This window comes from Pseudonaja textilis, chromosome 8 (assembly GCF_049901715.1).
Source record: "Pseudonaja textilis isolate UNSWEBS1 chromosome 8, rPseTex1.2, whole genome shotgun sequence".
NCBI classification, from domain to species: domain Eukaryota; kingdom Metazoa; phylum Chordata; class Lepidosauria; order Squamata; family Elapidae; genus Pseudonaja; species Pseudonaja textilis.
Window position 1 is genome coordinate 50,109,049 of NC_141997.1, and position 15,123 is coordinate 50,124,171.

At 41.6% G+C, this 15,123-nt stretch overlaps 1 protein-coding gene across 2 annotated transcripts in view; it reads right to left on the minus strand.

Annotated features, from left to right (window-relative positions):
• Positions 1-15,123, minus strand: part of ELF1 (E74 like ETS transcription factor 1) — an 88,728-nt gene that overhangs the window by 62,580 nt on the left and 11,025 nt on the right. Inside the window, exon 1 of one of the 2 annotated variants that reach the window (XM_026705332.2) lies at positions 6,885-7,039. The exons of the other annotated variant lie outside the window; for it this stretch is intronic. The gene's annotated coding sequence lies outside the window, so the exon portion shown is untranslated. Of the gene's footprint in view, positions 1-6,884; positions 7,040-15,123 lie in introns of those variants that run through there. 2 annotated transcript variants of the gene reach the window in all.

Sequence of the window (15,123 nt, forward strand, 5' to 3'; positions counted from 1 at the left end):
CCTTTGTTTATTTATTATAATGCGCACTAATGAAGTAAGTAACTAATAAAACAACTTATTATTAATAGTAGTATTGGCTACTCAGTTCCAATGGATGGATAAGTATGGGTAGTCCTCGATGTATGACCACAATTGAGCCTAAAATTTCTGTTGTTAAGTGAGACATCTGTTAAGTGAGGTTTGCCCCATTTTATGACCTTTCTTGCCGCAGTTGTTAAGTGAATCATTGCAATTGATAAGTTAGCAACATGGTTGTTAACTGAATTTAGCTTCTCCCATTGACTTTGCTCGTCAGAAGATCGTAAAAGGGGAAAGCACTGAAACCGTCATGAGTACATGCCAGTTGCCAAGGCTCTGGATTTTGATCATGTGATCATAAGGATGCTGCAACAGTCGTAACTGTGAAAAATGGTCATGTCACATTTTTTCAGCGCCGTTTTAACTTCGAAGGGTCACAAACCAACCTCTATTGACTTCATCTCATTCCTAAGAGGTCTGTAAGGGGCGTGCATAAGTGCACAATCGTGCCCACGGCTCCTGTCCTATTGTCCCCAATTATCAGTTCCTATTTCTTATATTTAAACTTATGTTTATTCTTATTTCTATTGTTTTGTAAGCTTTTGAGAAAATAAATAAATAAATAAAAAATAACTAAAGGAACTGTTGCAAGGCCAAGAGTACCTGGTGTATACCAAACTATAAAAATAAAATAAAAAAGACTTAAGATTATTTTAGAAGTAGAACAATTCCAAAACTTGGACTACATTGTTTGATAGTCCTGTTTGCTTATTTTATTTTATTTTACTTAAAATAAAACAAAGTAAAATAAAAATAATTAATAAATTAAATTAAAATGGTATTTCCAAACCTGACACCTCCTGGGTTCCAATCTGGATTGTATCTGCATTATTCCCCATGCATTTCTTCCCCAGCCTTGGGTAAAAAAGCCCTTTTGGAACTAAAAAAAACTGCTATTTTCTACCAACTTGTATCTCCAGAACATGAGACCGATTGTCACCGAGTTGTTGATCTTGCAAAAGGGGGTTGCTCAAAGGACTTTTGCAAATCATAGGAAGGAGAAATGAAACTAGGCTCCAAAAAGGAACAGCTGGGTTAGTCAGTTTTATTGCAAAAAAATGAGCTGTGGGTTCAACGAGAGGGAGGAGAGAAAAAAAACCCCAGCTAACTTTAAACAACCAACTTCCACAGAAGCAAAGATCATTTTAAAGATGATGAGATAAAAAAAAAACATTTCTTTTTTTTTTGCATTTGGAAGCAACCTGGTGACTTTTTTTTTTTTGCAGGAAAAAAAATATATATATTTTGCACCAACCAATTTTGATTGACCACCGGCGTTTCATTTTTGCTCTCGTTCTCCGCGGACAAAAACAACTTCCACTTCCAGAGAATTAAGACTTCCCCTAATATTTACACTGTACTGTCTCCGCAGTCTCTAAACCAAAGGTCATCTCAACAGGCGGGCTCCGATTATAGGAATAGCTAGCATGCATATTGAAGAAAACACTCAGTGGCATTCTTGAAAAAAATAAAACAGAAAATCAAGTCATTTTTCTGCCCCTTTCGCTGAAAAAATATTTGTCAAAAAACAAAACAAAAACAAGCACTTTTAAAATGAGTTTTGAGGTGCTGGTTTGGGTTTTAATAACTGCCGATATTACTTCTATTCTAGGATTCAAATATGTAATAACAACCTGGGCTCCTAATGCATAAAAACTCAGATTTTCACCACAGCTCTCTATATTTTATTTGCAGTGATTCAGCAGGGATCTCAGACAGAACTGTATTCCAACCTTCATGATTCACCTCCATTACAAAGACAAATGGAAATATACTTGGGGAAACCAATTTTCTACTGTTTGTTATAGCTGTGTTTTTAAGCAGATGAAATGTACTATAGGCTAAAAGCAGAAACGGGGATAGCAGAGTTTATTAATAAGGGGAGGAAAAACTGATAAGATGAATTCTGGTAACAATGCATATTCTATAGCATTTTCAAATATGAACTGTATTTTATTCTTATAAATCTCATTACAACCCTGTAAGATTGCAGATTCAGAGAAATACTGAGAGCACACCTAGAAATGGGATGCACAGCAAACACATTTAATAAAGAAACAAAGAATTCTAGGAAGACTCTTGGAACGGGTTGCCTGGCCTATTTCTACGTCATAGTGCGAATTTGAATTAAAATTCAAATCCCTGCCTGAAAAATCAAATGTTTGATCCTCTGTATGTCCGGATTTGCATTCAATATGAAAAATAAATTTATATGGGAAGAGGTTAAAAACCTGTTGATACCTGAATTCTTGGCACGGAATTCATAACCAGGCTGAAATCACCAAGGTCAGCTCTGTTTCGATTTAAAATGGTTATTTTCAGATTAAAGGCGTAATTCACCAGGTGGTGTTTATTTCTCTTAATTGTTATTTTAGATTAATATCCTGCCTTTCCCCCAAGAATTCAAAACACTAACTGTGGCCCAAAGTCACAACAAGCTTGTGCAACAGTGAATATGACCTTCAAAACTGGCCACTTTGACTCTTTATGGACATATCCGTTTCTTTTTTTTTAAAATTCTATAACCAACAATTTACAGTTGAGCAAAGCCAACTTTCTCTAGTGTGATTCAGCCCTGCTCAATGGGGAAAAGATCAGAAAAGTCAATGGTTCCAAAATGGTTTGTCAATGCTTCCATAGCAATTAGTGCAAAGACTCAATCGTGGTTGATAGCCAAGTCGTAACGTCGCTCCGCAGAAAGATATTACTGGGTTCCTCTCACACGCTCCGCAGGCAATTCTTGACTTACGATGGGAATTGGGACGGGAATTTCCATGGTTAAGCAAGACAGTTATAACGTGATGTCACACGACTGTGTCACTTGGCTGGGTCAATCTGGAGCAGTCCAACTGCCACTGTAACCCCAAGACGAGCGGGTTGGTAAGCCTACCATGAACCAAACCATTCCTGTTTGCTCCCTCCCCAGCCCAGAGTCTCAAGTAAGGACGGACCACCTCTTTCCCTCTCACGTCCTCACTTTTATGCCTTGCAGCCCAGGCCTTCTCCTCAAGGCCCGCCTCCCCGGTTCTCCCAAGGGCCAGAAAAGGAGAATATTTGCAGGTCAGGGTTGAAATGAGGAGATGTTCCTTAATGTTCCCTCGGTTGTTTTCACCTCTACTTGCCACCCATCTCTGCCCTTGCCCAACCCTCCTCACTGGCATTCCTGGAAGGGTCCTGCAGCAGCCTTCAGGAGCCTCAGATGGCCATCATTGCCTCCAGACCGGTACTTCTTTTGAGTGCCACCTCAAGTCCCGTGCCAAGACCGGCCATCACAACCCAAAGTCCCAGCCAACTTGAGTTCCACAGCCCCATCAGTGGCCAGCTGGCCTTCAACGTTGTCCTCCTGCTGTTGGAGAGGTACACCAGGCCTACCTTACGAGAGGCACATGTAGGCCACCCCAGGTCTTCTTCTCAAGGCCCATCAGCCTGGCTCTCCAAAGCGCCCGTAAAGGAGAATATTTCTAGTTCAGGGTTGAAATGAGAAGGATCCTTAATGTTCTCTGAGCTTGGTTGTTTTCTTGCAGATGTTTCATTGCTCAAACTAGGTAATATCAACAGGGCTAGTCAATGCCAGTCACTCGCACTGGTGATGTTCCCCAGTTTGGGTAATGAAAAGTCTGCCGGAAAACTACCAAGCTAAGAGAGCACTAAGGACCCCACAATTGTCGTCCTCCTCCTCCTCCTCTTCCTCCTCCTCCTCCCTTCTAGCACTGATGATGTTCCCTAGTTTGGGTAATGAAATGTCTTCAAGAAACCAACCAAGCTCAGAGAGCACCAAGGTCCCCACGGTCCTCCTGTTCGTCCTCCTCCTCCTCCTTTCTAACACTAATAGTGTTCCCTAGTTTGGATAATGAAACATCTGCAAGAGGACAACCAAGCTCAGAGAACACCAGGGATCCCCAAGTCCTATTCTTCCTCCTCTTCCACTTCCACCTCCTCTTCTTCCCCGCAACCCCGCTCCCTTCTAGCACTGATGACGTTCCCTAGTTTGGGTAGTGAAACATCTGCAAAAAAACCAGCAAGCTCAGAGAGCGCCAAGGATCCCATAGTCCTCTTTCTCCTCCTCCTCCTTTCTTCCCGTCTCCTTCCTCCTCCTCCCCTTCTGCACCGCGAACCCCACTCCCTTCCAGCATTGATGTTGCTGATGTGCTACCTGGGTAATGAAACATCTGCAAGAAAACCACCAAGCTCAGAGAGCCCCAAGGACCGCTCTCCAAATTATATCTGCCTTTCTCCGAATGGCGTGCCCCATTTCATTTTTAATGCATGCCAAGTTTGAAGACCCTTGTTCTAAAGCATCGTGAGGACCATGCAACTCTTGTTCTCCAGGTAGCGCACCTCATGCTCGCTATGCCTCAGTCTCCAGGGGCTTTCCAAGGTCCACAGTGTTCTTTTTTAAACCTTTCAAGACAGGTAGCCCTCGACTGACAACAATTCATTTAGTGACCATTGGAACGACACTGACAAAAGGGACTTAAGGCCGTTTTTCCACATTTATGACCGTTGCAGCATCCCCCGTGGTCAAAATTCAGATGCTTGGCAGTTTGTTCAGATTTAAGACCACTGCAGTGTCCCAAGGTCACGTTTTTGAGTCCTTCCAACAAGCAAAATCCATGGGGGAGCCAGATTCACTAAACAATCGCGTGACTAATGTAACAATGGCAGCAATTCACTTAACAACTGTGGCCGGAAAGGTCATAACCTGAGGCAAAACTCACTTAACAAATGTCTCCCTTAACAACATAAATTTTGGGCTCAGTTGTGGTCAGGGCTACCTGCATATTTTTCGACAGTTCAGAATTAAAGCCTTCTATTGTCAACAATTACGTTGTTAATTATAAAAATGACTAATTCAGAGTGAAAGAAATGCAGGAACTAAATCACATTATACCTCACTCTAAATGAAAGTGACTCTGCCCTAAATTGAATAAACCCTGAATTGTCACACAAGTAATCAAGAGGATAGCTATTAAGTTTTCCGTATTCGCAAATTTTTGATTCCAAGAAAAAGTCACTCCGGGACAAGAATTAAACATATTCAGGATCAGATCTGCCTTCCATTCATTGACTTCAGGAGCAGAAGAAAACAATGACAGGACTTCAATAGGCCATTCAATTCATCAAGCAGCAGTAATGCAAAACAAAATACTTTTGACATGCCCCAACAGCCTTCATCCTCCACCAGACTCAACTGCACCTACTATCCTCAATTATTTATTAAATCTAATCACTTTTGAGACAAATTCGCTACTGATAAAATCTGCTGTTAAAATAGCCGGCTTGTAAATCCAGTTAATAGCAATATATTTTCCAATCCTGAGCAGAAACAAGGAGTTCAATACTTCAATATTTAAATTCTAACTAAGTTACTGTTATTTTCCATTCAAACTCCTCAATCTAGGGAGCACTACTGCTTAAAATCTTGTTTTTTTAAAAGCTGCTGAAAACCTTTTTTTTTTTTTACCCATAATTCAAGAGCATTATCTAAGGCCGAGAAATACACTCTGTTCAGAATGGATAATTGTAAATAGCTCTAACAGTACAGTGAGCAAGGCCAATGTATTTTTACACAAACACCGACAATATTACTTGCCAGCTATTCCCTGGCAGCACGAGCGCAATTTTGGGAAATCCAATGAAGTTTTTAAAAGTTGAGTAAGTTTTGTTTTTCATGAGAAAACGAAATTAATGGCCAATCTTTCTCAAAGAAACCTTGCATAAATTGCAAGAGGGAGCAAAACCTCGACAGTCCTTCAGTCCTTTTATCACCATCTTCCTCTATCTCGCATCCTTCAAATGGAACATAACACCATCCTATCTCAAGGCAGCAGGAAAAAAAAAACTAGATTAATACATTGTAGGGTGCAATCTTGGTTCTGGAGTGGACCAGGTGGGTGAAAGCTGAATTTAGAGGTTTTGGGAGGGAGGGCAGGTTGAAATCATGAGACAGAGAGAGACATTTCCAGTCCCTTCTCTTCCTCCTTCTTTCCCCCTACGAAAAGAAAACTCCTTCAGGCAGCATTTGACAACTGAAGTCACAGCCCAAAACTTTGGCAACGGGTCTCCACAAAACCTCTCCAAGCCATGAACCCTAGCAAGATGTCATAGCCGGTATTAAGCAACAGCAGCCATACTGAATAAGTCAACCGCAAGGAACAACAAGGAATTACAGCAAACATGTTTGGCAGAAAGACACACATTCTCAAATAAATCATCCAAATATTTTGTACCGATGGGCCAGCAGAAGCTATCCCACGCTTCGAAACCACAACATGCAAGGAATATTCTTTACCTCCAGTTAGAAGATATAGCTTTAAGCCTAAAACGCATTTATTTCGATTCCACAGCACCGACTTTATTCCACTTTTCTCTGTTTCCTTCTTCTCAATTCAAAAAGCCTAATAATACATTATCTGTGTTTTAGTTGTACCGGTGATTAGTTAAACTGACAGATCTTCCTAAACCTGTTTTCATTTAAAAAAAAAAAAAAAATGGAATTAACTCAGCTAACTTTTTTTCTTTTTTGAATTTTTTTCTCTCTATCGACACTCCTAAACAAAATGTTTAGAGCGAAGGAAAATTTAAAAGGAGAAATGGAAACATATTCCGGAAAACATTCTCTGTTCCCGCATCGCTTTCTTAAAATGCAACTAAGCCTAGGACGCAAAAAGGCACACACCCGGGGGTGTGTATCTGTGTGTTTTTTATTTTTTATTTTAACTAAAAAAACTCAGCATGCGCCTAATCCTCCCCCAGAATCCACCCGCCAAAGTTCTCGAAAATTTCACTGAAATTGAATCAATTACCTTGCTCGTGGCTGGCAGAGATCCCCCAAAATTAAGACGGCACCTACAAAGCCAAGCACTGGTGTGTGTGTGTGTGTGTGTGTGTGTGTGTGTGTGTGTGTGTGTGTGTGTAGTTTAAAATGGCTTCTGCGGATTGGGGAAGTGGGTGCCTGTGTGTTACAGCTTGTGAGTCATATGTGAAACAGTCTTTGGGCACGCCCAGGCTGCTGCCAGGCCCAATTACTTCGCCAGGTCAAACATGCAAATCTTCCAGGTAAAAGGGAAGAAGAGAGAATCACCTGAATTTAATCAGCCACACCTTATTAGCTAGCAGAGAGCAAAGGCCGGAACAACCGCTGAACAAAAAAAAGTGGGACGTGCAAGGCTTTTACACACTCGACAAGTGGACAAAAATAAAAATAAAGGCAGGAAAACCCGTCATGGTGCTGCATTTATTTTTAATTTAATTTTGTTTTGTTTTTTTCTGATCTCTTGCATACTCACCTGGCTCAAATAAATGAAGCAACCCGGTGTTTAGAAAAGTTAATGATCAATCGGCAACCCTCTCCGTGCTCCAAACCAATTTAACTGGGTTTTTTATTTTCAAACGGGGAGTTGAAAATGAATCGGAATAGGATTGGCTTCGATTAAGCGAAATCCTGGAGAGTTGGGGAGTTTTTTGGGGTGGTGGGGCGGTTGGGATGGGCTGCGTAGTTCTTACCTGCACGCTGGACTTAGCTGAACAAGCAGGAAAGAGAGGGGGGAAAATAGTTCTTATTTCTCTCCTGTTTTTGTAAAAAAAGAAAATTGTGGGGGTTTTTAAAAAAGAATTTTCCCTTTCCTTATAATATTTGTAGTTTTCCTTAAACAACCCACGTCTTTTTTGGACAGTGTAGTGACTGGCTCAATATATTTTTCACACAATGCTAACAATTCGAATACAATTTATACATGTACAGTTTTTAATCGTCCAACTTCTAACCTTGATATATGCTCCTTATCATTACAATATATTCTCTCCTGCTTTTGCAAAAAAAAAAAAAAAGATGATTGCAGGGTTGTTTTTTTTAAAAAAAAGAAATTTCCCTTTCCTTGCGCCCTTCCTTTTTTGGAACCAAGAGACAAGTAAGGCAGGCATCTCTCCATTTGCAAGACGGTTGTCTTTTGGAAATATTTTTTTGAGAAGTGAGACTGCAAGAAAGGAGGGGCAAAAAAACAAAAAAAAAAACCCATCTGTCTGAAACCGGAAGGAAACCCAGTGGTTGGTTGTTGCCTTACTGAGGACTAGAAACGTTGAAAAGGAGCTGCTAAGTTGGGGGAGAAGTGGTTTGGACCTGCTTAAACGGGAGGGAGCCCTGGCTGCTTTGTTCCAGAATCAGCCAGCAGCCACAAGGAGGCATATCCTCAAGAAACCCACAGCTGACTGTACACAACCGGGAGCGGCTTCAAAATACTAAAAAAAAAAAAAGCGGGGGGCAGGCTGGATAAGGGATGCCTCGGCTCCTGCCGGCCCACCTGAGCAGGGTTCTCTTATTATGCAGGTGCCGCCACTGCCCGAACCTGCCGATAGACGTGTTTGATAGTGTCAAGTCCTTGCCTGTCATCAGGAAAACACAAGGGTTTCTGTTTCCACAAGGTAAAGTCAAGGAGAAATAAAGAGCATACACCTGGGGGCAGGTGCTGAAGGGAATAAAAAGGGAAAGTGCAACCCTGCCTGGAAATGGGGAAAGGAAGATCGGGAAGAGGAAAGGGAAAGAGAAAGGGAAAAGGAAGAAGGGAAGGGAGGGAAGGGAAGAGAAAAGAGAAGAGAAGAGAAGAGAGAGAAGAGAAGAGAAGAGAAGAGAAGAGAAGAGAAGAGAAGAGAAGAGAATGAAGGGGAAGGGAGGGAAAAGGGGAAGGAAAGGAATTGGAGGTGATGGCCCTTTAAGACACGGGTCTTCACACTTGACAGCTTTAAGACTTGTGGACTTCAACTCCCAGAATTCCTCCTCCACTCATGTTCGCTCAGGAATTCTGGGAGTTGAAGTCCATAAGTCTTAAACTTGCCAAGACCCCTTGCTTTAAGACAACAAAATTTTATTTTTAATGTATGCCCATTTGTACATTCAAAGTGACAATAAAGCTAATCTATTTCTATATTCTATTTTTATATTCGATTCCATTCTATTTACACGCGCATACACATTCCAAAGAACTGGAAATTGAACTAGCGAACCCGTTGCTGGCGTGTGGATTCAATTAAACCAGTTTGGCTGGTTTTGAAAACGTTCTGAGCCATAACCCCTCCAAAAGCCCAAAACGGGCCCTGAAAAGCATGGCCAAACAATCTAGGAGCCTACGTTCTTGTACCTGTATTGCAGGTTGTGTCATTGGAAGGATTATGCAATCACCCGGCTCTTGATGGGCTCCGCCCGAGCCTTTCGGTAAAACAGCATCCTTCCGTGTCGATCCTAACTCTAGTAGAGCAACACAAGAGACCACAGACCCTGCGTGCACTGGTCACCTTTATTCTCTTTTTTTTTCATTCTGACCATCCCTTTCCTACAAAATAGGAAAGCCGAGATGCAACCAAGCCAACGTCAGGCTTCTCAGATTGATATCTGAGTGCTCTGGGGGCTTGTGGAGAGGAGGAGGAGGAGGAAGAGGAGGAGGAGGAGGAGGAGGAGGAAGAGGAGGAGGAGGAGGAGGAGGAGGAGGAGGAGGAGGAGGGGACTGTGGGGTCCTTGGTGCTCTCTGAGCTTGCTTATTTTCTTGCAGACATTTCATGACCCAACTAGGTAACCTCATCAGTGCTAAGAGGGAGTGGGATTTGTAAGGAGGAGGGGAAGGGGAGGGGAAGGGGGGAGGAGGAGGAGGAGGAGACAACGACGACTATGGGTTCTTTGATGCTCTCTGAGCTAGATTGTTTTTTTGCAGACATTTCATGACCCAACTAGGTAACCTCATCAGTGCTAGAAGGGAGTGGGGTTTGCAGAGAAGAGGAGGAAGAGGGCAAAGGAGGAAGATGAGGAGAGGACTATGGGGTCCTGGCTGCTTTCTGAGCTTGCTTGTTTTCTTGCAGATACTTCATGGGCCAAAATTTGTATCACCATCCTAGTTCACGCACTTGGAAGCTGACTTGTATTTATGACCGTCGCGGTGCCCCGGGGGTCACACGATCCCCATTTGCGACCTTCTGACAGGCAAAGCCAAGAAGGAAGCCAGATTTATTTAACAATTGTGTTACTAGCTTGGAACACCTGCAGCGATTCTCTTTCCAACTGTGGGGCAAGAAAGGTGGTAATACGAGACCAAACTCACTTAAACCTATGTCTCACTTAGCAACAGAAAATTTGGGGTCAATTCTGGTCGTAAGTTAATGACTGCCTGTATTGACTACCCGAGAAACATACAGCAGCTCTGGGACTGCCAGACCAATACAATTTAACCTAGAATGGACGCATACTTTTGCAATATAAAGGGTATAAATTTCCAAATCATAACAGATGAGAATAGTTCTATTCTTCCCTTTGCACAGTCCTAGCCAACAAGATAAGGAACAGTGAGAATTATAGACTTAAATATTTGGAAAATGTAAGACTGCCTGCCTCTTTGCCGTAGGACATTTTTTACGACTATAAATTGATGTGATATTTCCTCTGCATTGGCACATCAATTATTCTAAGCGTTTTATATTTAAATGGAAAAGTCATTGATTCTCCTCAGGTTCTGACAGTATCCAAACCACCCGAAAGAAAATGTGCCTGGGTTTTTTTTCCCCCTTTTTTTATGAGCCTACAAAAACAAATATGGGAGGGAAATCTTGTTAAATTCAAGCCTCTTGATCAGGCGGGTTAAAAAAAAATGAAACTAATCTCATCATCGCAGAAGCCCCAGGACTTCGTAAGGAAGTCGGAATGAATCATTTTAAAGATTTTGTTTTTCCGATTTAAAAAAAGACGAACGGTGCAGGATGAGAAAATAATTCGAAACAGCCTGACCAAAAAAAAAACCCAGGGTTTGGTCGCCAGCTGTTTACTGACTTTGGTTTTTTTCATTTTCTGTACCTTTTCACCACTGGCTATGTCCTCAATTTACAAGCACAGTGGAGCCCGAACGTTCTGTTGCTAAGCGAGACGTGTTGTAAGTTTTGCCCCATTTCACGATCTTTCTTGCCAGGGCGGTTAAGCAAATGGCTGCAGTTGTTAGTCACACAGTAGTCACGCGGTTGGGCTTCCCCTGCTCGTCAGAAGGTAGCAAAAGGGGGATTGTGTGACACGCACCACGGGGACGCTGCAACCTGTCGTAAAGATGAGCCAGTTATGAAAGGTCTGAATTGTGATTGCCTGACTCCAACGATGCTCAATGGTCGTAAGTGTGAAAAAAAATGGTCATAGGTCACTTTTTTCACTTGGAATGGCCGTAAGAATTACGGTGGAGGCAGTTGGGAACTTGTTTCTGATGCTCGCTTCCTGTCCCCGTGCTTTTATCGTGGTTTGCTAACTGATGTCAGGTTGTTTCTCTAAAGTCAACTCTGTGGTTGTTTGCAACTAGCCATGAAGCTGAATAGGTAGCCCTGGGCCAGAGGCCCGTCTCTAAACTTAGTTTATTCCAGGGCTCTCCAAACGTGGCCACTTTGAAGACTTGTGGACTTCAACTCCCAGAATTCCTCAGCTGGGAGGAATTTCTTGGGAGTTGAAGTCCACAAGTCTTCAAAGTGGCCACATTTATTCCATAGAACTAGATAAAATGTGATAGGGAAGGAAGGAAGGAAAGAAGGAAGGAAGGAAGGAAGGAAGGAAGGAAGGAAGGAAGGAAGGAAGGAAGGAAAGAAAGAAAGAAAGAAAGAAAGAAAGAAAGAAAGAAAGAAAGAAAGAAAGAAAGAAAGAAAGAAAGAAAGAAAGATGTCCCTTTGATCTAGAGAAGACAAGACTGATAGACATCACCACCACCAACGCTACAACAATTTCTACACAGCATATTAGTACAATCTTTTCTGGGTCAAGGTTTATGAAATGATTACGAAAGTTTACAGTACCCGTATATTCCCTTGGAGAAAGGAGATTTTGGAGTGTATTTCAGAACATAAATATTTGGAGATAATAATGAACTAACAGACTTTACTGAAGGTAACAGCAAAGGTTGCAACCAAAATTACAGTGAGCTAAAATTTCCTGCTGTGGGATCTCGGGCTGACCTGCCTGAATGTATGATTCAAAGAAAAATCACAGGATATCAGAATTCATTAGAATTTAAGCTCAAGGGGTTCCCTTCTTCAGATGCCTGCAGGTTGGTATGACGTTCAACACCCTAAATCAGTGGTGGAAGGATCAGGATTTCTTACTTTTATTGCCTAACAACAGTAGCAAGACAGCGTAGAAACCATGGAGAAATTCTCTGATATTAAGAATAATTAATCAGTGGAAGAGTGCTTCATCCCTGGAGGCTTTTAAGAAGAGATTGGACAAACATTTGTCTGAAATGGGATAGGGTTTCCTGCCTGAGCAGGGGGTTGGACTAGAAGACCTCCAAGGTCCCTTCCAACTCTGTTATTCTATATTCTATAAGGGTAGTCATTTTTCCACCGAACCGTGCTATTAAAAAGATTTTTAATAGTCTGAACTAGCAGATGCCTTCATCACAAGACTGGCTAGCCTGAAAATTCCATTTATTTTTCTGAAACCTGATCCAACGATAATGCTATCCTTCCTTTCTGCCAATAAAATACCAAAATAAAAAAGAGGTATGTATGTTAATACCCTTGTTTATAAAAGAGTGGCGTGCGAAAATACTTATCCAACTTACTACAAAATCCAGCAGGTTGGTTTTTTTTAAATTAATGGTATACATTTGAAATACTGCATCCAGTTTTGGTTACCACATTACAAAAAAGATGTTGAGAAAGACTTTGGAAAAGGTGCAAAGAAGAGCAGCTAAGATGATTAAAGGCCTGGAGACTAAAACACATGAAGAACGATTGCAGAATTTGGGTTTGGCCAGTCTAGAGAAACGAAGGACTAGGGGTGATATGATTAGACAGACAGACAGAATACTTCATTGGCCAAGTGTGATTGGACACACAAGGAATTTGTCTTAGTGCAAATGCTCTCAGTGTACATAAAAGAAAAGATACATTCATCAAGAGTCAAGAATCATAAGGTACGACACTTAATGACAGTCACAGGGTACAATAAGCAATCAAATCATAGTAGGAAACAGTCAATATAGATTGTAAGGATACAAGCGACAAAGTTACAGTCATACAGTCACAGGTGAGAGGGGATAGGTGATAAGGAGTGATGAGAAGATTAGTAGTGCAGACTTTGTAAATAGTTGAACAGGGTTGAGGGAATTATTTGTTTAGCAGAGTGATGGCTTTCGGGGAAAAAACTTCCCTTGTGTCTAGTTGTTCTGGTGTGCGGTGCTCTATAGCATCGTTTTGAGGGAAGGAGTTGAAACAGTTTATATCCAGGATGTGAGGGGTCTGTAGATATTTTCCCTGCCCTCTTTTTGACTCGTGCAGTATGCAGGTCCCCCATGGAAGGCAGGTTGGTAGTAATTGTTTTTTCTGCAGTCCTAGTTACCCTCTGGAGTCGGTGTCTGTCTTGTTGGGTTGCAGAGCCAAACCAGACAGTTATAGAGGTGCAGATGACAGACTCCATCCTTCCTCAGTAGAACTGGATCAGCAGCTCCTTGGGCTGTTTGAGCTTCCTGAGTTGGCGCAGAAAGAACGTTCTTTGTTGTGCCTTTTTGATGACGTTTTTGATGCTAGGTGTCCATTTTAGGTCTTGTGATATAGCAGTCTTCCAATAGTTGAAGGGCTGACCCAAGGAAAAGGGGGTCAACTTATTTTCCAAAGCACCAGGGGACAGGACAAGAAGCAATGGATGGAAACTAATCAAGAAAAGCAACCTGGAGTTAAGGAGAAACTTCCTAATAGCGAGAACAATCAATCAGTGGAACAACTTTCCTGCAGAAGTTATGGGTGCTCCAACACGGGAAGTTTTAAAGAAGAGGTTGGACAACCGTTTGTCTGAACTGGAACAGGTTCTCCTCTTTGAGCAGGGGGTTGGACTAGACCACCTCCAAGGTCCCTTCCAGCTCGATTCTGATTCTGATTTCCTGCAGATGTCATTTCGTTCTGATGCACGAGTAAAAAGGTTGCCTGTGCTGTGATTTGTGGGGGCTTATTTGTTTCCCCTTCTGGGTGATGCGATGGCAAAACTCTCGCTTTTCCTGAATAGCGCATTTAGGTCAGGAACAAATCAAAGAGTCAAATTACTCGCCTCCACCCCCCCCAATTCCAGACAAACGTGAGGGTTGAGTTTTGTTCCTGCCCCAAAACAGGTCGGACAACTCTTGTTTAGGGGAACAACCCCCAAAAAAACCCCACTGAAGTCTTTCCTACAAGCCAGAAGTTTGCTGATTCCTGCTCTAAACTGAAAGAGAAATAGAAATTATTTTATTGGCCAAGTGGGACTAGATGCACAAGGAACGTGTCTTCGGCGCAGAAGCTCTCAGTGTACAGGTAGTCCCTGACTTACAACAGCTCAGTTAGTGACCGTTCAAAGTTACAACGGCACTGGAAAAAAAAAATGACTTGTGATCGTTTTTCACACTTATGACAGCTGGCAGCATCCCCGTGGCCATGTGATAAAAATTCAGCCGCTTGGGAACGGACTCGTATCTGTTGGCAAAATCAGACACTTGGCAAACTCAACCGTCATAAATATGAGTCAGTTGCCCAATGCCCGAATTTTTGATCATGTGACCCTGGGGGTTACGGCAAACGGTCATTAATTGTGAAAAATGGTCCCAACTCACTTTTTTTCAATGCTGTTGTAATTTATTTTTATTTATACTTTTTTTAAAAGTACAAAAGTGCTTAGTGAACAGTGTATAGTCTGGATCAATTTACTTATACAATGTATTAATAATATTGGTAATGATGATGATGATAATGTATAATCCAATTTTTGCATCCTTTAGGTTATACATATCAGGAATCTTTCATCTTCTAATTTCTACCTCTTTTATCTAACCATTGATAAAACAAATCCCATGTTGAAAAAAATATTCTGTTTCTTCCTTAACTTTTATTATTAATGTCAACCTATCCATCTCCGCAAATGTCTAATGTTCTTCTAATTATACTTTCATCTGTAGGTATATCCTCATTTTTACAATATAGTGCAAATACAATTCTGGCCGCCGTCAGCACACGTATTATTAAATATGTAATCCCTTTATTATAGTTTTCTGGTAATATACCTAACAAAAA